The 24957-nt window shown below is 44.4% G+C and overlaps 1 protein-coding gene across 7 annotated transcripts in view; it reads left to right on the top strand.

Annotated features, from left to right (window-relative positions):
• LINGO1 (leucine rich repeat and Ig domain containing 1) overlaps positions 1–24957 on the top strand; it is a 1021808-nt gene that overhangs the window by 648786 nt on the left and 348065 nt on the right. The window contains exon 5 of one of the 7 annotated variants that reach the window (XM_061595342.1): positions 9895–10069. The exons of the other annotated variants lie outside the window; for them this stretch is intronic. The gene's annotated coding sequence lies outside the window, so the exon portion shown is untranslated. The remainder of the gene's footprint in view (positions 1–9894; positions 10070–24957) is intronic. 7 annotated transcript variants of the gene reach the window in all.

Raw genomic sequence — 24957 nt, 5'->3', positions numbered from 1 at the left:
TTTCTTTCCCCTTTCCTCTTTCTTTCCCCTTTCCTCTTTCTTTCCCTTTCCTCTCCTTTCCCCTTTCCTCTTCCTTTCCCCTTTCCTCTTCCTTTCCCCTTTCCTCTTCCTTTCCCCTTTCCTCTTCCTTTCCCCTTTCCTCTTCCTTTCCCCTTTCCTCTTGCTTTCCCCTTTCCTCTTGCTTTCCCCTTTCTCCCTCCTCCCTCCTCCCTCCTTCCTCCTTCCTTCTTCCTTCTTTCTTTCTTTCTTTCTTTCTTTCTTTCTTTCTCCCCCTCTTTCTTTCTCCCCCCTCTTTCTTTCTCCCCCTCTTTCTTTCTTTGTGACTGACAACAGTGGTGCCATCAGAGGAGGGCTTGGAGATGACAGAATGAGGGGGAGGCAGTTTTCAAACACAGCAGGTCTGGCCTGCCTCCTTTTTTATTGAGTTTTTCAGATAAGATGCAAGATAACAAAGCAAACTCCAGCCAAATAAAAAAGAACACAGAGCAGATAAGGCAGCACAATACTATGGTCTACCTCCTTTTGAAGTCAATGCACATTATCAACTCAAGAGGGAAACCTCCATAAAAACCATTGACTGGCAAGGAGATCTGGGTTGAGGCAGGGCTGAGTTGCCAGTCTCATCTCAAGCCGGGCCAGATTAAAGGAGGCTAGTCCCAGTTGAGGATGGGAACAGCCTTTTTCACAAGGAGGAAGTTTGCATTTAGAGCTCCCTGAACTTGCAGCCTCTCTACCCATGATTGGCAGGTCAGACAAAGAGGCCAGCCCTACCATTAGGCAGAGGGAGGTAGCTGCCTCAGGAGGCCGATGGTGGTTGTCAAGGATTTGGAGGATAAACATAACAAGAGTCTGCTGGATCAGGCCAATGGCCTGTCTAGTCCAGTGTCCTGTTCTCATTGTGGCTAATCAGATGCCTGTGGAAAGCCCATAAAAAGGACATGAGCGTAAGAGCACTGTCCTCTCACACAGGATACAGCTGTGTGTGCCACATGGCTGGCCTTCCTCCCCCTAAACTAGCCTGCTGCCCTCAGTGGTGGTGAAGGAGATCACCAATGTTCATGTGAGATGCAACTAACAGTCCAGGTCAGTTTCTAACCATGGAACAGGGTCACCCTGCACCTCAGGCAGCAAAACCTCTATGGCTGGCCCTGTAGCCAATCTTCATCCACTCAGATTACATACCACCAACAAAGAGGACAAGAGAGGACTGTGATTTTCATAAAATGTGCATATGCTAATATACATGAATAGATGTAAAATTAGAAATAATTGCCCTAATTTAAATAGAAATCTAATTTAAATAGTGGAACAAGACTCTGACGAGGTGACCTCTGTACCTACTCAGTCTGCTGTCCAGCTTCTCACTGCTGATTGGCAACTTCAGGGCCCCTTGTCTCTTTTCTTAGGGTTATTTATCTTTACTGGGACTTGGACCTGCCAGCTCTTCAAACAGAGAAATGCCCTATGTGAAATAGGACACATGCCTCCCCCAGCTAAAATACACTCTTATTCACATTTTTTTCAAGGTACAGGAGTAAAGGAGGAAGAAAAGTAACCGTATCTGATCTTGTGCCTTTAAGAACAGCTTGACGAGTAGGTGAAGCTTTCCATACCACAGAGAGAAATATTAATATATCTGCTAATATCTGCTAGGGATGGGGGGAGACATGCAATTTAGTTCACATTTAAAGGTGAACTTACCTAATGTGTACTTTCAGAAACAATAAGTGAACTGAAAAACAGTCATCCTTTGAAATTTGCACATCTCCAAATTTTGCAATACAGTTCTTCAGCCAAGTAGTGTGTACAAAAGTGCATCTATTAGAGTAAAGTGTGCATATAAATGCATATATTAGTGAAAAGAGCATACAAAGATGTGTTCATTAACAAAAAGGTGCTGCAAAATGATAAATTTCCATGATTTTTTTAAAAAAAATTCAAATTGCTGCAGAAAAGTAGAAAATTAAATTTAAAATTTGAAAAACACAGACCTGAAAGAAGCGAAATTGACAGATTCGTTCATACCTGATGTCTCCAAACTGAGCCATTGCTAAAGCACACAAGACCACGGGGCTGTAAACAAACAAACAAGTTGGCAACCTTATATGGGGAGGTGAAAAGTTGGCAGCCCTTCTCTGTTGCATCTGGTCAGCCTGGAAAAGTGAACACTTGTTTGGTCCTGTGCCATAGTGAATATGAAGATACCGCAAGATCTGAAACAATCAAGTCTTTTCTGTTATAAGAAGGCAGGAGATTGCAGTGGTTTCTCCCTTGGCTCCTAAACCAGGGAGGGGGGCATCACTCCTTAAACAAGTTTTCCTAGCTCTAAACAAACCTCAGAGCTTTGAGGTTTCCACTCAATCAATCATTCCCACCCCACTCTTTCTCAATTATTATTCTCTTCTACTATTCCTTCCCCCACCACCTTCCAATCTTTATCAGCAGCTAATGAAACAGGCAGGGAGAAGCCCAATCCGTACAGTAATTAAATTTGTTTAACGGGTATTCAGTTCGAGTAATGAGAAGTTTAATTCAATGATTAGCTCTCCCTTTCATTAATTAAAAATGAAACAATAGCACAGCAGCAAGAGAGGGCTGGGCTGATCTGCTCATTGTAGCGGGGACAGAGTGACAGAGAAAGGTGGTTGCCTGTTTTTCTTACCTACCTTTTCCAGCCTTTATCTGGTATTCCAGAATGAATGCATGGCCAAAAGGGTATCATCAAGATCTAGCTGTCTCAAGTGCCCTTTTTTAAAAAGCCAAGAGATTTCATAATGAGTGTTGTGCCAAAACTTTCTCCCATTATTTTTTTACCATTCCCCATCAATTAATGAAAAAATGAATTGCATTTGAAAGATATCAAAGGAGAGGGAAAATCCCTAAAATTCTCATGGGTGAGATGCATGGTTTTTATTGTGCTTACCTTACTTCTGAGGTGTTTTCATTCTTCAAATCAACTCAGCAGTGGTCTGCACTCTGCAGCCTTCCCGGGTGCTTGTGCTTGAGCTGCAATCAAAGACCACAGATTACATGAACATGAGATAACTCCAGTAGTGGCTGGTGCCAATTGAGATTGGTGTAGGAAAAGGCAGAGAGAGCAACAGTGGGTAGAGCCAGAGCCATTGACAGGTGGAGCCAGGTAATTCTAGATTTCTCCCCATCCTCCTCCTCCCTGGTAAGTTCTACTGAGACTTAGGAAGAGGAAGCTGACAGGCAATGCCACCCCATGGACTGGTTGTAAGTAAGACAACAGGCAAGTGGAGGTTGGCTGAGGGCAGACTGAAATTGGTGGTGCAGTGCCCCACTTGTGGTCCATCCCTCCACTGGGCAAATCCTCCCAAGGGGCTTTTTCAAATCAGGAAGTGCAGACAACCGGGGAGGCTGCAGATAGCTGGAGAAATGCTTAGTGGTAAGAAAAACATATGCACCGACTTTGCAGTGATTAGGTAAGCTTAAGAGCCAACATCCACAGAAATTCTGAAGTGTCCCATGAACAAAATCTTTTGCCAGGCAAAGAGACATTGGACAACAGATTTCAGTACAGGATTCTTCACTGCAGATTGACCAAGAAGAGCATTGTCATCCCAATCCATCCTGCACAGCAATTTTACCCAGCACCCCAAGAATGGTTCACAGGTTGCAGCATGACAAGGGGGAGTATATGGAGCTCACTTCACCAGCCTTAACACATCTGCACCTATTACCAGTCCCTTTCCAAAAACAATTCAAGGTAGTGTCTAAACGTTAAAGCAGGCGTGGAGAACCTTTGGCCCTCCAGTTGTTATTTGACTCCATTTCCCATCAATTCAAGCCAGCATGGCCAATATTCAGGAATGATGGGAGCTACAGTCCAACAATGTCTGGAGGGCTGAATGCAGGATCCCCATCCCTGCTTCCAAGCATTAATGCCTGGCTTGCGGAAGCATCTAGATGGCCACTGTGTCAAACAGGATGCTGGATTAGATGGACCTTTCAAATGGTCAAGGCAGAGCTCTTCATATAAGAACATAAGAACAGACTTGCTATTGAATCAAGTCAAGGGTCCATCTAGTACAGTATCCTGTGCCACATTAGCCAACCAAATGCTCCTGGGAAGCCTGCAAGGAGGACCTGAATACAACAGCACCCTCCCCACTCGTGATTCCCAGCACCTGGTATTCACAAGTATACCGGTTCCAACAGTGGAGGTAGAACATGCCCAATAGCCATTGATAGCCTTGAAAAATAGAAATAGACTGCCTACAAGTCGATCCCGACTTATGGCGACCCCATGTCCATGGTAAGCAGTATTCAGAGGGGGTTTACCATTGCTTCCCTCTGAGGCTAGTCCTCCCCAGCTGGCTAGGGCCTACTCAGCTTGCCACAGCTGCACAAGCCAGCCCCTTCCTTGTCTGCAACTGCCAGCTGGGGGGCAACTGGGCTCCTTGGGATTATGCTGCTTGCCCACAGCTGCACAGGTGGCAGGGCACGTAACCCCTGAGCCACTCACTGCAGGGGTGATCTTTAGCTGGACCTTGACACCCAGGAGACACGAGTGGGGATTTGAACTCACAGACTCTGGACTCCCTCAGGCTCTCCTCCCCACTGTGCTGTACCAGCTATTATTGATAGCCTTATCTTCCATGAATTTGTCTAATTCTCTTTTAAAGCCATCCATGTTGGTGGCCATCACTACGTGTGGGAGCGAATTCTATAGTTATGTGAAGAAGTACTATCTTCTGTCCTGAATTTCCCAATATTCAGCTTCATTGGATGGCCCCAAGTTATCTTCTTTTGTTCAGGAAGGGGCATATACTAGTTTTATCCAACTCTAGAAAAGTATGCTACATTTAAAAGCTTATAATAGCACTTTCTTATCTTGGCTAGATGGAGATAGGATTGCTGCTGAATCATTCATACCTCCAAGTTATAGTGGTGTAGTAAAGATGTCATGGTGTGGCCTGCCCACAGGCAACCAGGCAGTTTGCTTGCACTCACAGAGGTAGGAATGCATGTGCAAGACACAAATGAGGGCAATAGCAACAGCAATAAACTGTGGAAAGCTGCTCTCAGGAGGGGTTGCCACCATTTTACTCCCAGAGTCCTTCTATTTTTCTTATGTACCACGACAGGCAGGCACTTCTACAGCTGGTGTGGAGTTGCAATCATGGAGAAAGCTTTACCTATTATCAGTGGTGGCTGGTGTCCATTGCAACTGGGAGGGTGTCAGACAGGAGGCCAACAGTAGGTAGAGCCAGAGCCAATGACAAGCACCGCCACAGTCAATGGCAGTCAGAGCTAACTAATTCTAGTTTTGTGCCCATCCTCTTCTCTGCTGAGTTCTGCAAGGAGATTAAGGAGCCTCCAGTGCCTGTTTCTCTGTTTTGTGCTGTAACTTCCAAAGGCACAGAAGATCTGCAAAAAGAGTAAAAAGGTTGTCACCACCATTTCTGTGGACTGCCTCACTATGCAGTCAGGTGGTTTATGTGTGGTTCATTGAACCACAGAAAAAAGAGGAACATGGAAAAAAGAGCCTTGGTCCATTGGGAAAATGCCAATATCCACAGCTGGGCAATACCAGTGTTAATCCACCCAAAATGTCACAAGCTAGCATGCAGGCTTTTGCATTCTCCAGAACTCTTAAATGAGACTAGATGTTAAAACAATTAAAACAGATTAAAACAGGAATAGGTTGAGTCTAAATCATTTGGTATTGCCCTGCTATGAGCAGGGAAGAGAAGAAGACGGCTTGATGTTGAAGCCACAAACTCTGCATTTGGGCTGGAGTCAATGTACCAGGGAGTAGATAAGCAGGACTTCAGTGAGTTATGCTTGTGAGAAGAGATAAATAGGATTGTTTTGTTAGTCACTGTCTTAAGATGTAGTATTGCAGATCCAATTGAATGAGGCTTTATTAGGTGATATGAAGGATCTAGGCTGCCCCTAGGATAGGGATATTACAAGGTCCCCAAGAAGCCTGGGGCATAGGCCCATAACATTTATTTGTATTGACTAATATATGTACAGGTGCAAGTCTGTACAGACCAACTTTCGCAGGGAAATCTACCCTGCAAACAATGTGTTTTGTATTTTTAAAATGAGGAGAAGTGGCAAGAGATTCAGAGCCCAGAGCAAAAGACCAGTGGTTCAGACCATCCCCTAAAATCACCCCTGACCTCAGGCTTCTGGGATAAAGAAGGAAACAATATCTGATATAAAATCCAGCAGTTGTATTCAGTCTTGGGCTATATGGCTGGAATTCCTGGTCTCCATGTGTGGGACTAACTGGAAGGGGAGAGGGAATGTCACAGACTTGGACACCATCATACATCTGCACTGTGGGTGTGCAATTTCTCTCTGCAGAGCAAAACAGAGTTCTAATGTTATTGCCTTTCCCTCTTCCTTTCACTATAGGACAGGAGACTCACATCTCAAAGAGCAAGCAGAGCAAGGGAAGCATACAATTATTGCTATTGTTATTATGTTCAATTTTCGTCCCATCATTCCTCCTGAAGGAGCCCAGGGTGGCCAACATATCAATAATAAAAGCACTCTATCAACCAATCAGGGCTGCCAGGAATAGTGTCTTGCAGCCATCAAATGCCTAGGTAAACAGGAATGTTTTTAAATTCCTCCTGAAATTCAGCAATGAAGGAGACCAAGTAAGAGCAGGCAGAGCAAGACAGCCTGTCAGAACCCTGGAGAGCTCTCTGGGTCCAGTATTGGCTAGAATTGTCTCAGAGAGAACCGTTGCCTCAGCAGCAGGCTGACACCTTCTGAGGTCTTATGATAACTGGATGGCCTCACTCTCTGTTCATTGCCCTTTTCTGTAATTGCTGACTCCTATGGAATGGAGGCAGCAAGAGCTGCATTGGAGGGGTGTCCTCTGAGCTAGAGGAGTCATGAAAAGCCACATCCTCTGGATGCTAGGGGAGCGCGAGATCTCAGCCAGTTACGTTGGTGCATACTCTGATGTAGGGGCAACTGTCTTAACTGGACCCTAGGATTGGATTGGTCGACTTCATGCTGAAATTGTCAATCTTCATTATCAAGCAATAGTTTGGCATCAAAGAGCAGAATGGATAATTCTGTGTTTTTGTATTTGTTTTACATGGCTCATGACTCATAAGATTGATGATTTTTCTAATAATGTCTTGCAGCTTTCAACTGGGTAAGATACAGGCCTGATCTTTGTCTTTATAATTAGGAGGCACTTTGTTTAGTCTTGTTGTGAAAATTGTAGTAAATATTTTACAAGCATTGTTCAATAATGATACAGGCCTGTAAGAAAAGACAAGTGACTGATCTTTTGTTCACTCTTGCTGTAACCACAATACTGGCTCCCCTCCAGAATTTTGGGATGTTTCCAGCATTTAGACATTAGTTCATTGCATCAGTTAGTGGCTTGGCATTATTATAATATATGGCAGTCATTCTTCCTGGGCTGGGTTCTTTTTGGCCCCATGGGCCAGATCTTTATCAGGATCTACCCCATAGGCCAAATTGTCAATTACTTAACATCACAAAGGAGCCAGTGTGGTGTAGTGGTTAGAGTGTTGGACTAGGATGTGGGTGACCAGGGTTTGAATCCCCACTCAGCCATGCAGCTCAATAGGTTATCTTGAGCCAGTCACTCCCTCTCAGCCTAACCTACCTCACAAGGCTGTTGTGGGGATTAAATGAGAAGGGGGAGAACCACGTACACCACCTTGAGCTCCTTGGAGAAAAGGTGGGATATAAATGCAATACATAAATAAATAAATAAATGCTCCCTCCAAAGAGGGAACTCTCTGGTGCACCCAAACTGAGCAGGATGGACATCCATGTGCATCAACTAATGCACGGGGAGTCTAATCCTGCTTTGTGTGATGTTTCAGATGCTCCCAACAGCTTTTTACGTGCCCCACACCTGTTTTTAAAGAAGTATTTGTGAAAGTGCACTGAATTTCAATGAACAGTTAAACTGGTAATGATGGGTATGGAATCCCCTTGATTATTCAGTCTTATACACACACACACACACACAGAGAGAGAGAGAGAGAGAGAGTGAGAGTGAGAGTGAGAGTGAGAGTGAGAGTGAGAGTGAGAGTGAGAGTGAGAGTGAGAGTGAGAGTGAGAGTGAGAGTGAGAGTGAGAGTGAGAGTGAGAGTGAGAGTGTGAGAGTGTGAGAGTGTGAGAGAGTGAGAGAGTGAGAGAGTGAGAGAGATCAGATGCAGACTCCATGCCTTCACAACCAGCCAATTTCTGTCCTTCTCATCCCTTCACTCCCTTTCATTTTTAATAATAAATAATAATAATAAAATTTAATTTCTGTGTCGCCTATCTGGCCAATGGCCACTCTAGGCGACGTACAACAGTTAAAACACAGTAAGATAAAATACAATGGTACAATATAAAAACAGTAGAAAAACAATACAGCAGCAAACAATGATATTAAAACAGGGTAGGAGGCAATTCAATCTAGTAATTAACCCTCCCCGGAAATCCCAAAGGCCTGTTGAAAGAGCCAGGTCTTTAAGGCTTTACGAAATGTATTTAGGGAAGAGGCATGCCGGAGATCTTGTGGGAGGGAGTTCCAGAGGGTGGGGGCCTCCACTGAGAATGCCCTCTCTCTAGTACCCGCCAATCTGGCTGTTTTTGTCGGCGGGATTGAGAGAAGGCCCTGTGTGGCTGATCTTGTCGGGCGGCATAATTGGTGGCATTGAAGGCGCTCCATAAGATAAACTGGGCCGAGACCGTATAGGGATTTAAAGGTTAATACCAACACCTTGAATTGGGCCCGGAAAACACTGGTGTGATGCGATCCCTGCAGCAACTATTCGTGAGTAGTCGAGCCGCCACATTTTGTATAAGTTGTAGTTTCCGGACCGTTTTCAGGGGTAACCCCACGTAGAGCGCATTGCAGTAATCCAAACGAGAGGTGACCAGGGTGTGTCCAGTGGGACCTGATGAACAGGAAGGTAGGGTTGCAGCCTTCGTATGAGGTGTAGTTGATACCAGGCTGCCCGGCTCACTGCCGAAATCTGAGCCTCCATGGACAGCCTGGAATCAAGTACAACCCCAAGGCTGCGGACCTTGTCTTTCAGGGGTAAACTTACCCCATTGAACTTCAAGTCAACTTCTCCCAGCCTTCTTTTGTCCCCCACAAGCAGCACCTCGGTCTTATCAGGGTTCAGCTTCAGCTTGTTCCTTCCCATCCATCCACTCACGGATTCCAGGCACTTGGACAAGGTCTCCACAGCCAACTCTGGTGAAGATTTAAATGAGAGGTAGAGCTGAGTGTCATCTGCATATTGGTGACACTGCAGCCCAAACCTCCTAATGATTGTCCCCATCAGCTTCATATAAATGTTAAATAGCATGGGAGAGAGGATAGAACCCTGTGGCACACCACAATTGAGAGGCCAAGGGTCTGAAACCTCCTCCCCCAATGCTACCTGTTGGTACCTATCGGAGAGGAAGGAATGGAACCACTGCAATACAGTACCTCCAATTCCCAATCCCTCCAGGCGATGTAAAAGGATACTGTGGTCAACAGTATCAAAAGCCGCTGAGAGATCGAGGAGGACAAGGAAGGTGAATTCTCCCCTATCCAATGCCCTCCTCATATCATCCACCAGAGCGACCAAGGCTGTTTCAGTTCCGTGACCAGTCCTGAAACCCGATTGGTATGGATCCAAGTAATCCGTTTCATCCAAGTGTGCTGACAACTGGTTGGCCACCACTCGCTCAATGACCTTGCCCAAAAATGGTAGATTCAAAATTGGGCGGAAGTTATTAAAAACTTGGGGATCCAAGGAGGGCTTCTTCAAGATGGGCTTTACAATTGCCTCCTTGAAGGCTGATGGCATCACACCCTCTTTCAAGGATGCGTTTACCACCGCTTTGATCCCCTCGCCCAATTTCTCTCTGCAGCTCATAAGGAGGCACGATGGGCAAGGATCAATTAGACAAGTGGTTGGCTTCACAGATGAAAGCACCTTGTCCACATCCTCAGAAGGGAGAAGCTGAAACCGATCCCAACCTACCGGCATGCAACTGGCCAACTCTGGTTCATCCACTGTATCCACGGCGCACGGAATCAAGCTCCGTAAGTGTTCGATTTTATCAGCGAAGTGCTTTGCTAATATGTCACAGGAGGCCTTTGACTATTCCAAGGGTTACTGAGCAACTGGACCGATCAGGCTTTGGACCACCTGGAACAGCCTCCTGGGACAGCACTCTGCGGACGCAATAGAGGCAGTAAAGAAAGCCTTCTTTCCTGCCTTTATTGCCACCTGGTAGGCAGCTACTGCTGCTCTAACCTGTGTCCGGACATCTTCGGAACGGGATTTCCGCCACTGGCATTCTAGTCGTCTCACCTCCTGTCTCAGACTACGCAACCGTGGTGTATACCATGGTGCCAGCTGAGTTCTATTCAGGGGGAGAGGACGTTTCGGAGCCACTCGGTCTAATGCCCTGGTGATACCATCATTCCACTCCTTCACCAGGGTTTCGACCGGGCGACCTTCAGCAGGTTCCAATTCCCCAAGCGCAGTCAGGAATCCATCCGGATCCATCAGGCGCCTGGGGCGGACCATTCTAATAGGTCCTTTACCCCTGCGGAGGGGGCATGGTATCGAGAAGTTCATGTTTACCAGGTAGTGATCTGACCATGACACAGGAGTGGAATAAACCACTCCCAACTTCAGACCACTTCTCTCCTCTCCCAGGACAAACACAAGGTCAAGAGTATGACCGGCTACATGGGTGGGCCCAATATTACTAAGGTGCAGTTCCCAGGAAGCCATGGTTTCCAGGAAATCCCGAGGGGCTCCAATGAGAGTGGTCTCGGCATGCACGTTAAAGTCACCCAGCACTAACAATTCTGGGGACAATGCCGTACAGCCGAGACCACCTCCAGCACCTCGGCCAGGGAGTCTGCTGTGCAGAGGGGTGGGCGGTACACCTAAACTGCCCTTCGATCCCTAAACTGCCCTTCGGGCCCAACCTCCAGTACATGCAATCAACAAATTGAGTCCTATGAAGAGGAGGTCTGGCGAAAACTAAGGACTCTCGATAGATGACTGCCATGCCCCCTCCCCACCTTCCCACCCTCGGCTGCTGTGCATAACGGAAACCTGGTGGACCCATGGCCTCAAGAATGGGAGCAGAGGCTTCGTCCAACCAAGTCTCCGTAATGCATGCCAGGTCTGCCCGCCCATCCAAGATCATGTCATGGATGAGTGAGGTCTTCTGCGTTACAGACCTGGCATTACATAACAGCAGTCGAAGGTCGGTAGGAACCTTGCGTCCCCCAGTTACCGTCTGGTTCTGAGCAGACCCGGAACACGGGATGGATATAATGCATCTATCCCGTGTTCCCCTATTCCGGCATGGTCTGCCAACAGCACCCTTCCAGCGCCTGCCGCCCAAACTTTCTATAACTTGGCCCCCCACCTCCCTCTCCGGCTAACCATCTAACTTGAGTTCTGGAGAACGTGAAAGCTTGCACCCTATTTTGTGACATTATGGTTGGCCTAATATAGGTCATATGAATTGTGAAATTATTCATGGCAGTTCATTCAGTCATGGAACACTCCCCCCTTCAGTCTCAATGGTCCATTCCAAACACAGTTTTACCATGTGATCAGCTCTTTATTCTACAGAATCTATTGGGACCACTTCATACATTCAGCAGAATCAAAATGCTAAAGCGTTTCCTGGGACATGACCTTTCATGCTTTAGAGTTGTGTGTTTAAATGTTCTCCCAAAAGGAGAAGAAGAAAAACCCCTCCAGACTGTTAGATATGACATGTTAGTCAGGGAGAAAGCCAAGGTGAACAACTCTCCATGACATGTTAGGACTTTTTACGAGCAGAGAATGAAGGTGTGTGTGTGTGTTTATGTGTGGGGGGGGGAGAGGGAGAGAGGGGGGGGAGGAGGGATGGGGGAGAAATTTGATTCAGTTTGCAATCAAAGCTGAATCTATCAAATTTGCACTTCCCAGAACAACCTGAGAACTAAAATAGAGCCATCCTTCAAAATTCACATTTATCCGAATTTTGCGATGTCATTCTCCAACCACACAATGTCTACTAAAATGCATATATTAGGGATAAGTGTAGATAAAATTAATATATTAGTAAAAATGCACGCACTATATTAGGAGAAATTGCTTGCAAAAATGTGTACATTAGTTACAATGGCATACGAACATATGTTTATTGGGAGAAATTTACACTAAAATTTTCAGGGAGATTTTGTTTAACAAATAGGTCAATCTCCAACAAGATGAGGAGATGAGTGGGTGAATCTGTCAATTTCAGTGTCTCTCCATTTCTCATATGTCTCAGGCTATGGTCTGAAGGCACATGAGACCAGCACCATGCTGAAGCTAAGCAGGTCAGGTCTGGTCAGTGCTTGGATGGGAGACCGCCTGGGAACCATGTGTAAGCCGCCTTAGGTTTCTATCATGAAAAGAAAGGCAGGGTATAAATGTAATAAATAAATATGTCACATCTGGGCTTCACTTTGCCACATTTTTGCATTGGTTTACATTTTTTTAAAAAAAGTCCTAATGGAAATTTGACAGCATTTTAATGTGCATTTACCGTAATACACCATGTGTATGCAATTTTGCCCAATATAACATTTTTTCAAGCAATTTCCCCTATTATAGTGCACTTCTGTATGTTATTTGCATTAATATATGCTTTTTATATGTACTTTTCCCTAATATGAACATCTTTGTATATATTTTTTGGCTTGGAGAACTGCATCACAACATTCAGAGAAGTGTGCATTTTTAAGGATGGCTGCATTTCAGTTCATGTATTGTTTCAGGAAATGTGAATTAGGGTAGGTTCACATTAAAATGCAAATCAAACCACATTTCTCCCCCATCCCTTATGAGGGATCGTAGAGGTAGGGGTAGCTGTTCTCTGTGCCCCTTTGCTTATTTGAAAAAGCTAGGAAACACTTGTGAACTTTCTCTTGCAAAATCTGTTTAGCACCAGGGTTCACCTCCTCTATGGAGAAAGTCAGCCAAGATGCCCATTGTATGTCTGGAGAATGATTGATTTAAAATATTTGCATTTCAATCTTTCAGTCACATGGATTCCCAAAGTGGCTAAATGTATAGAAATATAAAACTCATCTGTATAAAACATAATGAAATGCAAGCAGATATAACAAATCATGGATCTGTTCAGTGGCAGCAAGAAGCATCAGACTGAAAGGTGTGTTGATTTAGAGGGAAGAGCAACAATTGTTTTCATCATCGTCATCATCATCATCAGAGAGAGAGAAAGGTGAATAGGAAAAGGGAGGCAGACAAGGTGTCATGAAATAGTTGGCCCCTGAGTCATGTCCCTTGGATATGCTGCCACCACAGATGGACCCAAGGCTCTGCTTGTTGTTTTCCTACTTCTGACATCTCCTTCTGGCATTGATAAAGCGGAAGTGATGGGCTCTGAGGATTGCTAGCCCAACACTTTTTCAACACAGGGCAGAGAAGAAGCATCAAACTCCCCAAGCTGCTGCAAGAGGGCCATCATTCAGTGGTAGAGAATCTGTTTTGTACGCAAGGCCCAGGCTCAATCCCCAACATCTCCAGGTACGACTGGAAAAGACTCCCTGTCTGAAACTCTGGAGAGCTTCTGCCAGTCAGTGTAGACAGTATGGAGCTAGGTAGACTAATGGTTTGACTCTTTGCATAGCCTCATCCATGCATACACGCACACAGTCTTCACCATATTGTGATGACCCATTTATTTGATGAAGCCTTTGGATGATGAAGAATCTCGATTTTATTTTTACCTGGATCTCTGCCTGTTTTGAGCATTTTACTGGGATGAAATTGCACATTATGTTGTAATTGTATTTTATGATGTTTTATTGGTGTTCCTGGATGGAAACCCTTTGGGAGTCTTTGTTTATTTACTGAAATAATTTCTATACTGCTTTCCACTTCAAACAAAAAATCTAAGTGGTTTAAAAACATCAAATGGAACATTTCAAAATATCAAAGTAAATTGTTACAAATGAAGATTAAACACAAATTACAACAAAGATCCAAAGCATAATTAACTGGAAATATATATATAACACAGACAATAAAACATATATAACACAGACAATAAAAAATTCCAACTCATTCATAAGCAGCATTCGAGAGTAAAAATGATTAATTGCAGTAGAAGCTGCCCCCATACTCCCCTTACATACAGTAACATCCTCCAAATACCTCCTTAGTACTCTTCCTTCCACAAACTTCACTCTCAAGCATTCCCAGCAACCATACTCATGCAGTACTGTAGTGGCAAATTCAGAAGTGCAGAGTCCCTTCCTGATAGTCATAGCCACACCCCCTCACAGCCACATCCCCTCATAGCCACACCCTCTTCTAAGATGATAGAATAATATGTCCAGGCTTGAATACTGCTTTCTGTTTCTCTGTCACTGTCACCATTTGACTGAATTCAATGTCTACACATGTATTTTCTGCTGCTACCAAACTGCTTGTTGATGTAGATGGAATGATATCATCAGGATTCACTCCCTCTTTTTCTGCAGTTACAGAATTCTCACTCTCTACAACTTGGCTTTTTGAAGTAGGAACTAATAGGAACTGCTTTCATTCTGATTGATTCCAATCAGCAGGAAAAGACAAGGAAACAAGTTAGAAGACTCTTCTCAGTAGCTAACACCTCCCTTTCATGCTCATTGGCTCATGGGATACTAGAGATATAGGGACCCTGCTGGGACCTGACTCCCAAAAAAGTAAGGGGTCTAAGACCCTCTAGGACCCTGGACAACTACACCCCTGTACTCATTATACAGTTGATCCCAGCCAAACATGTGCTACAAAGTGAACATCTGATCCAGCAGAGCAAAACAAAACAAAAACAAGGTAGCATTAAGCACAATTTACATTTTAAAAAGGGGGGATTTTAGTCTTAAAATAAATAGAAACTAGAGCAGTGCTCCAACCAATATAACTGTGTTAGAAAGTAGCATATGAAAGTCTCTAAAAATAACAACAAAAATCAGGGCTACATGTAGGTATGGGGGAGAAATTTGATTCAGTTCACATTTAAAGCAGAACTTGCCTAATTCAGTTTCTAAAACAAGGTGCAAACTCAAACCCAATCATACTTCAAAATCCGTGCTTCTCTGAATTTTGCAATGCAGTTCTCCAGGCATGTGTACAAAAATGCATACGCTAGGGAAAAGTCTGCAAATAAACACATATCTTGCATACAAAAATGCATTATATTCAGGGGCAGGCCTGCTTTGTAAAATGTGTGCATTATTTATTTGTTTGAAAAAATGTATACACCACTTTTTACCACATCTGGGTCTTATAGAAGCTTAAATAAATTTAAAAAAATCTACAACACTTAAAAGATGAATTAAATCATCAAAAAAATAGAATTTATTTATTTATTTATTTATTGCACTTGTATACCGCCTCATAGCCAAAGCTCTCTGGGCAGTTTATAGCAACCAAAAACATTAATACAAATATACAATTTAAAACACATATTTTAAAAACAATTTAAAACACAATTTAAAAATTTAAAACAATTTAAAACAATATAAAACACATATTAGAAACATTAGAACAACATTCATAGTGCAGAGGCCTTGTGCTGAAATAAACCATTTTAGCCTGACATCTGAAACTCAGGAGAAACAGTGCCTGCCTGATTCCTAATGGGAGGGAGTTGGTCCCACTATTACTGAAAGCATGACTCCTCACCAGGAACAATGAGTCATGCTTCTGGTCCATGTAATATTCCTCCCTCAGATTATCTCTGTGATCAACCTGGGACATATGGGGTAAAGTGGTCCTTAAGGTATCCTCGGCCAAAGTTGTTCAGGACTTTGTACACTAGTATAAGAACCTTGAACCTTGGCCTGGGAGGAGATGGGAAGCCAGTGCAGTGCTTTTAACCCTGATGTCATGTGCTGGCGGTAGTCTGATCTCGTCACCAGTCTAGCCGGAGCATTCTGCATTAGCCAAAGCTTCTGGCAAAACTGCATGCCCCCAAACATGTATATTAGGAGAAAGGAAATGGACTGCCTTCAAGTCGATCCCGACTTATGGCTATCCTATGAATAAGGTTTTCATGCTAAGCGGTATTCAGAGGGGGTTTACCATTGCCTCCCTCTGAGGCTAGTCCTCCCCAGCTGGCTAGGGCCTACTCAGCTTGCCACAGCTGCACAAGCCAGCCCCTTCCTTGTCTGCAACTGCCAGCTGGGGGGCAACTGGGCTCCTTGGAACTATGCCACTTGCCCACGGCTGCACAGGTGGCAGGGCACATCACCCCTGAGCCACTCACTGTGGGGTGATCTTTAGCTGGCCCTTGACACCCAGGAGACACGAGTGGGGATTTGAACTCACAGATTCTGGACTCCCACCCAGGCTCTCCTCCTCACTGTGCTATACCTGCACTAAAACACTGGTGCATTTTCCAAAGGATTTCTTTAAAAAAATAAAATAAAATTGCAAACCAATCGGAAGACGTGGGGAACTGAATTGAAGATTGGAAAAATGAGTAACTGGAATAGTCAGATTTGCCCATCACTTCAGCCTGTGCCCCTGGTTCCCTGGCGGTCTATCAGGCCTCTAGGTTAGGAGACAGACAACGGGTGAAGTGTAGAGCATGCTGGCAGTGAAAGGGTTTGGCAAGAACTGGGGGGAAAACTGTGGATAAATTGTTTCCAGGGGATTTGTCTAAGGAGAATGAAGGCCTGTGAGCTACAAACTCTCCTCACAGGTCTTGGCAGAGGGCAGACCCTGCCAAGGCGAGTGTCTTCTGCTTGGCTGCCTGCACAGGCCTCCTGCGAGACAGAAGAGGCTGCTTCCCCGGGAGCTTGAGGGAGGAAATCTCAGCTCAACCCATCAGCCTCTTTCAGTTTCTCTTTTGTAAACATATTAGTAGAAACTGGAAGCGCACCAAAGGCTAAGGCAGAGAGGAACCCGTTATGCTGCTAAATAAAAATTGGGTTCAGGGCCTACTTTTATTCTCTGTTTTACATTTGTCTGTGTGTGTGTGTGTGTGTTGTGCTACACATTGATTTTATTGGATTTTAAATTATAGCATTGTTTTGTTATAATATTCTGCACTTGGACCTGAAGGGTGGGTAAGGAATCCAATAAATGCTAAATAAATAAAGCATTTTTTTCTCTCTCTCCTCACCCCTGCACTTCCCCTAGCTTTCAAGGGTTTCACCTCAGTGTGACTTCACAGTTTTGCTTTCATCTTCCTTTTCTTAATTTTTCAAGGCGATCCTTCCTCTCTTCTTCATCTCACAGAGTCTTACACAGCATCTGACCATTACTCCATTCAGCCTGGGGCTGTCTGCTCTGACTGAGGGCAGCTTTGTGGAGTCTATGAGGAAGGGGCCTTAGCTAAGGCATACTGGAGGCATTCAAGAGGCAGCTGGACAGCTATCTGTTGGTAATGCTTTGATTTGGATTCCTGCATTGAGCAGGGGGTTGGACTTGATAGCCTTATAGGTCCCTTCCAACTCTACTGTTCTGTGATTCTAAGTGACAGAGTTTCTGCTTTGTATGCAGAAGGTCCTGGGTTTAATCCCCAGCATCTCCAGGCAGGACTGACAGAGACTTCTGTGTGAAGCCTTAGAGAGCCACTACCAGTCAGTGTAGGTAATACTGAGTTAGAGGGACCAATGGTCTGACTCAACAAAAGGCAACTCCCTATGTTGCTATGTCTTGAGCATGCCCCCCTACCCCCAATCATTTTAAAATGGAGATGCCATGGACTGCACTTGGGACCTTTTGTATGCAAAACATGCATCCTGCCACCATGGTCCCTTCCCACTATCAACATTTTAACTGTAAGCTCCTCCAGGCAGGGAACTGCCCTCTGTTATGAATGAAACTCTGCAAAACTGCCATCTAAATTAATGCTGTCTTTCTCTGTACCACGGCTGGGGAACCTGTGGCCCCTCAGATGTTGTTGGACTCTAAATCCCATCAGCCGCAGCCAGCACAGCCAATATTTAGTGATTATGGGAGGTGTTGTCCACCAACATCTGGAGGCCAACCTTGCTCTCTCTGTTTCTAACTAGCTAGCTATCAGCCAGTTATACACCTTTCATCACACTCCAGTGTGTATGTGAAACAGGATCTAGGATCAGGCGAAATGAATGGCATTTGCTACTCTGAGGGAAAGCAAAATGCTTCACTTGGGGAAGCCACTTAAGTGAACCAAGTTCCTTCTGTATGTTCTTTGTGCCACCTTCCAATCCCAGTTGAATTTACACCTGGACCAGATGACCTGGGGCTGAGCCCAATATTTTGGCCAGCTCTTTTTTTGATTATATGCTGGGTGGTGATGAAATATGGATATGGGAGTGGGATAAGAAATCCCCTCCCCATTTTGTTTTATTTCCTTTCATTGCTCTTGCCTTATTTTGTGTTTATTTCTTAATTAAGCTTACAAAGTCACTAAGTTTTTCCCCACCCCTTCTGCTTCTCTAATTTTCTGAAAGTCCCACGTTGCTCAGAGCAAGGTGAGGTTGTCTCTGCAGATCCCTCTTTCTGGAATGCCTTGTTTGGAGTGATGCCAAGCCAGATCACATTAATTCTAGGACTTGTGGCTGTTGGGAAGCTGTTGGCTGTTGGCACACAGGCCCCACCCCTGAGTTAAAAAAGCAAGACAAAAAATCCCCAACAAATCTTTGGGCACTTTGTAGGATTAAAGAAGGTAAGTTGCAACTACACCCCCCTCCATGTGTGTGGAGACAGAGAGAGATGCCCACAGATCCAACAGCATTGACTAAGAGGGAGAACTTTTCAATATAATCTCAGGGCACATTGGCACCACATGTCCTTAACCTGGAGGACAGTACAGACCTTCCTTAGCTTCTGCAAATGAAGCCCCTCTGAGCATTCTATCCTCACAGCTCTAGAACTGCCACCTTGGTGGCAGCAATTGTATGTTAGCAGCTGATGAAGGCAAAAGCCAAAACGTAAGTGCCAACATTTGCTCAACTCTGTCAGTTGTGAAGAAAAAAAGGGAAGTGAGCATGTATAGAGTGCCTTTTCCTTTACCAATGCCAATTCTGTCCTGAAACAATTGTGTGTATTTACAAATAGGCAAGTTGAATATAGGTGGAGGAGACATATCACTGAAAGGTTGTGGGCACTCTAGTCACTTCAAAAGCAGTGAGAATGGTTTTTCTGGCTACATTTTGAAGTGACTCTGCTCTCTGCTGGACACACCACCCTTCCCCACTGCTGACTTCAGACCTTTCAGGGTTGCCCACAGCAAATTGTTGGGCTGATCACTGTTGCTGCCTGAGCCTACAGCAAAATGTTTCCATTGGCTACACCTGCAGGGATAATGGGTTGATCTACCAATCAGTTGCAAAATCTGTCTGAAGCTGAATTTTTAAAATGCACTTGTGCTGATCTGACTAGGGTTTCGAGTAAAAAGGGCCAGAGTATGACTAGCACCATGTACCCCTGTTTTCAGACAAGAGACGTAGAGATGCACTGGAACCAGCACAACAGTAATTGTTTCTACCCAGACACTCCAACAGATGGTCAAAGACTACCACTCTCATATCAGATTTCTATGGAGACAGCCAGAATCCTGAGATGCTCAGAGCTCCCAAACCCAGCTCTCTGTGCCTCTTCCTCTCTTGCACTTAAAACCGCCACCTGTACATTGTTTCCATCAAAGATATATCAATTATATCATCCTAAGGCCCCATCTGTACCATACATGTAAAGTAGTATCATACCACTTTAAGTAGCCAGGGCTTCCCCAAAAAAATCTTTTTCCCTTTGCAGAGCTACAATTCCCAGAGTTCTCTGGAGAGAGGTATTAACTCTTAAACCACTCTGGGAATGTAGCTGTATGAAAGGAATAGGTGTCCTAACGACAGTCAGCACCCTTAACAAACTACAGTTCCCAGGATTCTTTGGGGGAAGCTGTGATGTTCCTGTATTAGTGTATATATGGTAAGTGCTGTTTGTATAGGAGATACATGGTAAGTGGAATGAAAGAGAAGGGGGGAGTGAATGGGCAGTAGAATGCTGGATGATTGGCTGAGTGTTTGGATGGCTGAAGAGTATAAATGGAAGGATGACAGTTAAATCTGGGTGGACGTGAGAGGGTTGTTTTGGTGGGTTTTTGAGAGGAGATTGTGTGGAGAGTTGGTGGATGTAAGGAGAGTTGGTGGATGTGAGGAGAGTGTGGAGTTCGGATTAATACTAAGACAAGTATCATAGCAATAGAAAAAACCATATGCTTATGTGCCTTTATAAAGTAATCTTGTTATCTCTGTTATTTAATAAATACTTGGTTTACCAAAGGTCTGATCCTTGGCTGGGGTTTCACAGACCAGAAGGGAGGGTAAGGTAAATACCAAGGCTGAAGGGTAACAAATGGTGGCAGCGGTGAAGGGAATATTATAACACCACAAGTATCCAGAGCAAACCAGAATTATCTGCATTGATACAGAGGGATTGGGACAGCTTAAGCACGCAGTCACAGAGGTAACCTGATTGAGAGAGACTCAGGCAGAGTCTCTGGGGATACTGGTTATAGGACGTGACTGGTGGTGCTGCCTAGCAGGGGGATCTGGTGAGGTCTATGCTAGAGCGGAGAGAGAAACCATAAAAAAGGACAGTCCGGACTGGTGGAGTCCCTGGTGGTGCCTAGTGACAGGCAGTAACCATGAGCAGGTAGGAACCTGACAGGGAGAGCCAGGGAAGGGCATCACAGAAGCCATGCCTGTTTAGCGTGGCATTATAGTGCTTTCAATGTATACTGCATGTGAGCTCCCAGTGTCTATACTCATGCATTTGCAGGGAGACACACAATGAACATCATGCATCCACGCCCCATGCTTCTGGACACTTTGGCGAGAGGGTTTATGCATGTTAAAAATAAATAAGGCATCACGCAAAGGCAACAGGAGGAAGAGCGATTTACCATAGGAACATGGGAAACTGCCTCATACCAAGTCAAGACTATTGGTCCATCCAGCCTCTTGTCAACACTGACCAGCTATGGATCTCCAGAGTGTCTGACAGGAGTCTTTCCCTCCCAACGCTACCTGGAGATACCAGAGGCTGAACCTGGGACCTTGTCAATGCAAAGTATATCCTGCCCTACTGAGCTATGGCCCTGTGCTGCTGAGCTATACCCCGCCAGAGATAGGGACAGAAAACAGGCTTTGCCCCCTGTAGGTTTATTTATTATGTATTTATTCAACAAAAATTAAATATCACTTGATTGTAATAAAAAGTTGCTTACAAAAAACATAATATAAAACATTAAAATTATCAATAAAAGAAGCCTAAAAGCAGGTATTTAAAAGCATACAAAAGCAAATTAAAATCATCAATAAACTAAAAACAGATTAGCACCTGGTTGGCCACTGTGAGAACAGGATGCTGGACTAGATGGGCCATTGGCCTGATCCAGCAGGCTCTTCTTATGTTCTTATGTTCTTATGTTCTTAAAACACATGTAACTTCTGCATGTCTGGGTAGGCTTACCAAGGAAATCTCGACTCGATACTTTATTACGGCCAACGACCCGTCAAGAAAAATAAAAATTACAACCAGTTGCAAACATATTGTTAAAATTATCACTAAACTAGTACTAGTAATATTAAGCAATTACATAGAAGGGTTAATAGTAAATAACTGTCTTTTACGTTGGGCTACATAAAAGTACTTAGCAACTGAAATCAAATGAGAGCTATTATTGCCAGATAGAAGCCATGACATCCAATGTTCAGGAGATCTAGTGGGATGATTTTGCATATAAGGTACGATATATAGATCCCTTTCCTCAGCATATAGAGGACAAGCAAAGAGGATATGGGGCAGAGATTCTATTAAGCCTTCCTTACACAGACAGAGGCGTTGCGTTAAGGGCATGCCCTTAAATCTATCCTCCAGGAGCGCAGACTCCAGACAGTTGAAGCGGGCCTTAGAGAATGCTAATCGGTATTTGGGATTCGTTAAGACATCTAGATATGGCGCATACTTTAGAAAGTTGAAGTCCAGTTTATGATGAAGGGGGGAACATACTTTAGATGCGGCCTGGATTGTTGATTGTCTATCAATGTCATGGAGTCTATCCTTAATAATCTGCCTAGCCCAACCAAGGTCTTGGGAGGAAAGAAATTCTAATGAAAGGCCTAAGTAGGGCAGCTTGTCTAAAAAGCATTTCATCCAGCTGGATAGGAGCCCGTCTTCTCCAAGACATGACAGATAACCTGACAGGCATATATAAGCAATTTTAGTCCAAAAATTAAAAGCTAGGGACCATGCTTGGCATTCTACCGAGCACGATCCCGCTTCCAATCTTAACACAGCATTTGGAATGCATCTTTGAACTCCAAAGATTCTTCATAAGAAGATGGACAGCACTGTCTCCACCATGGGATTGAACGCATGTATCCAGATCTGGACACCATACAATAGTTGGGCTAGAATTTTGGCTCTGAATACCTGTATAGCTGCCGGGATATATTGCCCCCCTTTGTTATAAAAAAAGCGTACTAAGCACTTCATCGACGTTCGGGCCGTCGCAACTGCCGCGCGGATATGAGGCATCCAAGAAAGGGAGGAATGGAATAACATACCTAGATATTTGTAAGCACTAACTTGCTCAATGGAGTGGCCGTTAATTTTCCACATGGGAGTTAGGGAAGATTTTGTAAACGCTAGAATTTTAGTTTTTGAAAAATTAATTGTTAATGCGTTCTCTGAGCAATACTCCATAAAAATTCTAATCAAGCGTTTGAGGCCAACTTTAGAAAAAGCGAGCAAGGCCGCGTCATCAGCGTAAAGCAAAATAGGATGTCTGGGTAGGCTTACATCAAAGGCACCTGCCTCATGTCAATGAGCAGAGAGTTCTAAAGTGCAGGTGCTGCCCACTAAAAGATGGCTTTCTTACAAGCATGGAACAAATATGATGTGGCACTTGCAACAGTGCCAGTTCCACAGATTGAAGTGGTTGAGTGGGCATATATGGGGTAAAGTGATCCTACAAGTAAACTGGTCGTAAGCTGTTATATATTATTTATTTATTTATTAAATTTATTAGTCGCCCATCTGGCTGGCAGTCCAGCCACTCTGGGTGACGTACAAAATTAAAACATATAGTTACATTAAAATATTAAAATCTCAACCGATAATAATAAAACCTAACCCAGTGTTGGGACATATGAAATACTTGTTTACAACTTTTCACTGATTGTCTTATTAATCCAAGACAAGACTCCCCAACAGCATTGCAACAGAGATGGGGAACATTTTTCAGCTCAAGGGCCATTTTCCCTTCTGGGCAACCTTCCAAGGGTCACATGCCAGTGGAGAGTGGGACCAGAGGCAAAAGAGGGCAGAGCAATGAATGTGAATTTTACCTTTGCGTAGCAAGTTAGTTTCTCTACATGCTTGCATGCTCCTCTCTGTCCTCCATCCAGGGAAGCAAGAAGGTTTAGCAGAAGAAGGGCACATTCCAGCCAGGCGAAAACACTCAAGACGGGGCAAGCAGGGTTGGTAAGGGGCATGGCTGCACTGGGAGTATGGCCAATGGAGAGTCCCAAGGGACATAGAGAGAGGTCTGGAAGGCCACATGTAGCTCCTGAGCCTGAGGTTCCCATCCCTGAATGATAAAGCAGAGAGCGCAACAGACAATTTGAGTTGTCCCTGATATAGTTTTGTTTTGCTCCAGGTATAGCTGCAACTGGGACAATTTCTAAAGACAGGATTGCAATGCCTTATTGTTTACCCACCTGTCTTAAGGTTTTGTGTGAGGTGGTGTTTTTTACTGCAAAAATAAGTTAAACAGCTTTGTTTCCCTTCCTCGCCCCCATCACCGCTTTCCTCGTTGATGAATAATTGTGTTATTCTGCTTAGGTTGCTTTACTTCAAAAGAAGGCACAAAACAAACCCCAGAAAATGCCAGCAACTGCAAAACAAAACCAAAACCCCAGTAGCTTATTTAGCAGGATAAGGACCAGCTCTCACCTTTGCCCGTCCACATGTCAGTGTTGGGGCTCCACTGTGATGTGACTCTTTTGTTACTTTGTTAACTTCTTGGCAGTTGAGTAGCAGAGGGAGAGGGGGCAAAACTGAAGTCACAAAGAGAATTTCAAGAAGGCCATTGACCTGGGGCTTCCAGCAGGACTGAAAGAGGAATGTTTTCTTGATTGGGTTTTGTTTGCCTGCACACCTACATCTTTTGGATCTGGAAGAAGACTTACGATATCAGGAATGGATAACCTTGGGTCCAGGGGCTGAATGTGGCCCTCCAGGCAGTGGTGGCTGGTGGCTCCATGTCAGTAAAGCAGCAGAATCCACTCTGGGTTTCAGTCTGAACTTTCAAGGAGCTTCAGCACCTTGGACAGCTCCTTCAAAGTCCAGACTAAAAGCCAGTGCAGATTCCACTGCTCCACTGACATGAAGCTACCAGACCTACTGCCTCCAGGCCTCTCTATCTAGACCTCAGGACTTTTCCTGGGCCACACCCTCTCCCCAGACCACGCCCCTCACCAGCCCTGCTTTGTGCCCTTCTTTTGTGTAGTAGAATCTTATTTATTTATTTATTTATTTATTTATTTATATTGTTATTACTTTTATTTTGCACTGTTTCTCCAAGGACCTGAACATGGCACACAAGATTCTTCCCTTCCCTATTTTATCCTCACAACAACCCTGCAGCATAGGTTAGGCTGAGAGTCTGTGACTGAAGCCCAAGGTTACCCTGTGAGCTTCTTCGGGATCCCAAACCCTAGTTTCCCAGATCCTAGTACAACACTCTAACCACTAGGCCACAACTGAACTGTGATAATGTATCTTGCTTCCCTGGATGAAGGTGTGTGTGCAAAAGTGAGTGTCATATCCATTGCTCAGTCTGCTTTTACCTCTGGCCATGCCTACCACTGGCATGTGGCTCTTGGAAGTTTGCCTATGATGGAATGCGGCCCTC

Source organism: Rhineura floridana, chromosome 14 (assembly GCF_030035675.1).
Source record: "Rhineura floridana isolate rRhiFlo1 chromosome 14, rRhiFlo1.hap2, whole genome shotgun sequence".
Taxonomy (NCBI): domain Eukaryota; kingdom Metazoa; phylum Chordata; class Lepidosauria; order Squamata; family Rhineuridae; genus Rhineura; species Rhineura floridana.
This window is presented reverse-complemented; position numbering and strand designations above follow the sequence as displayed.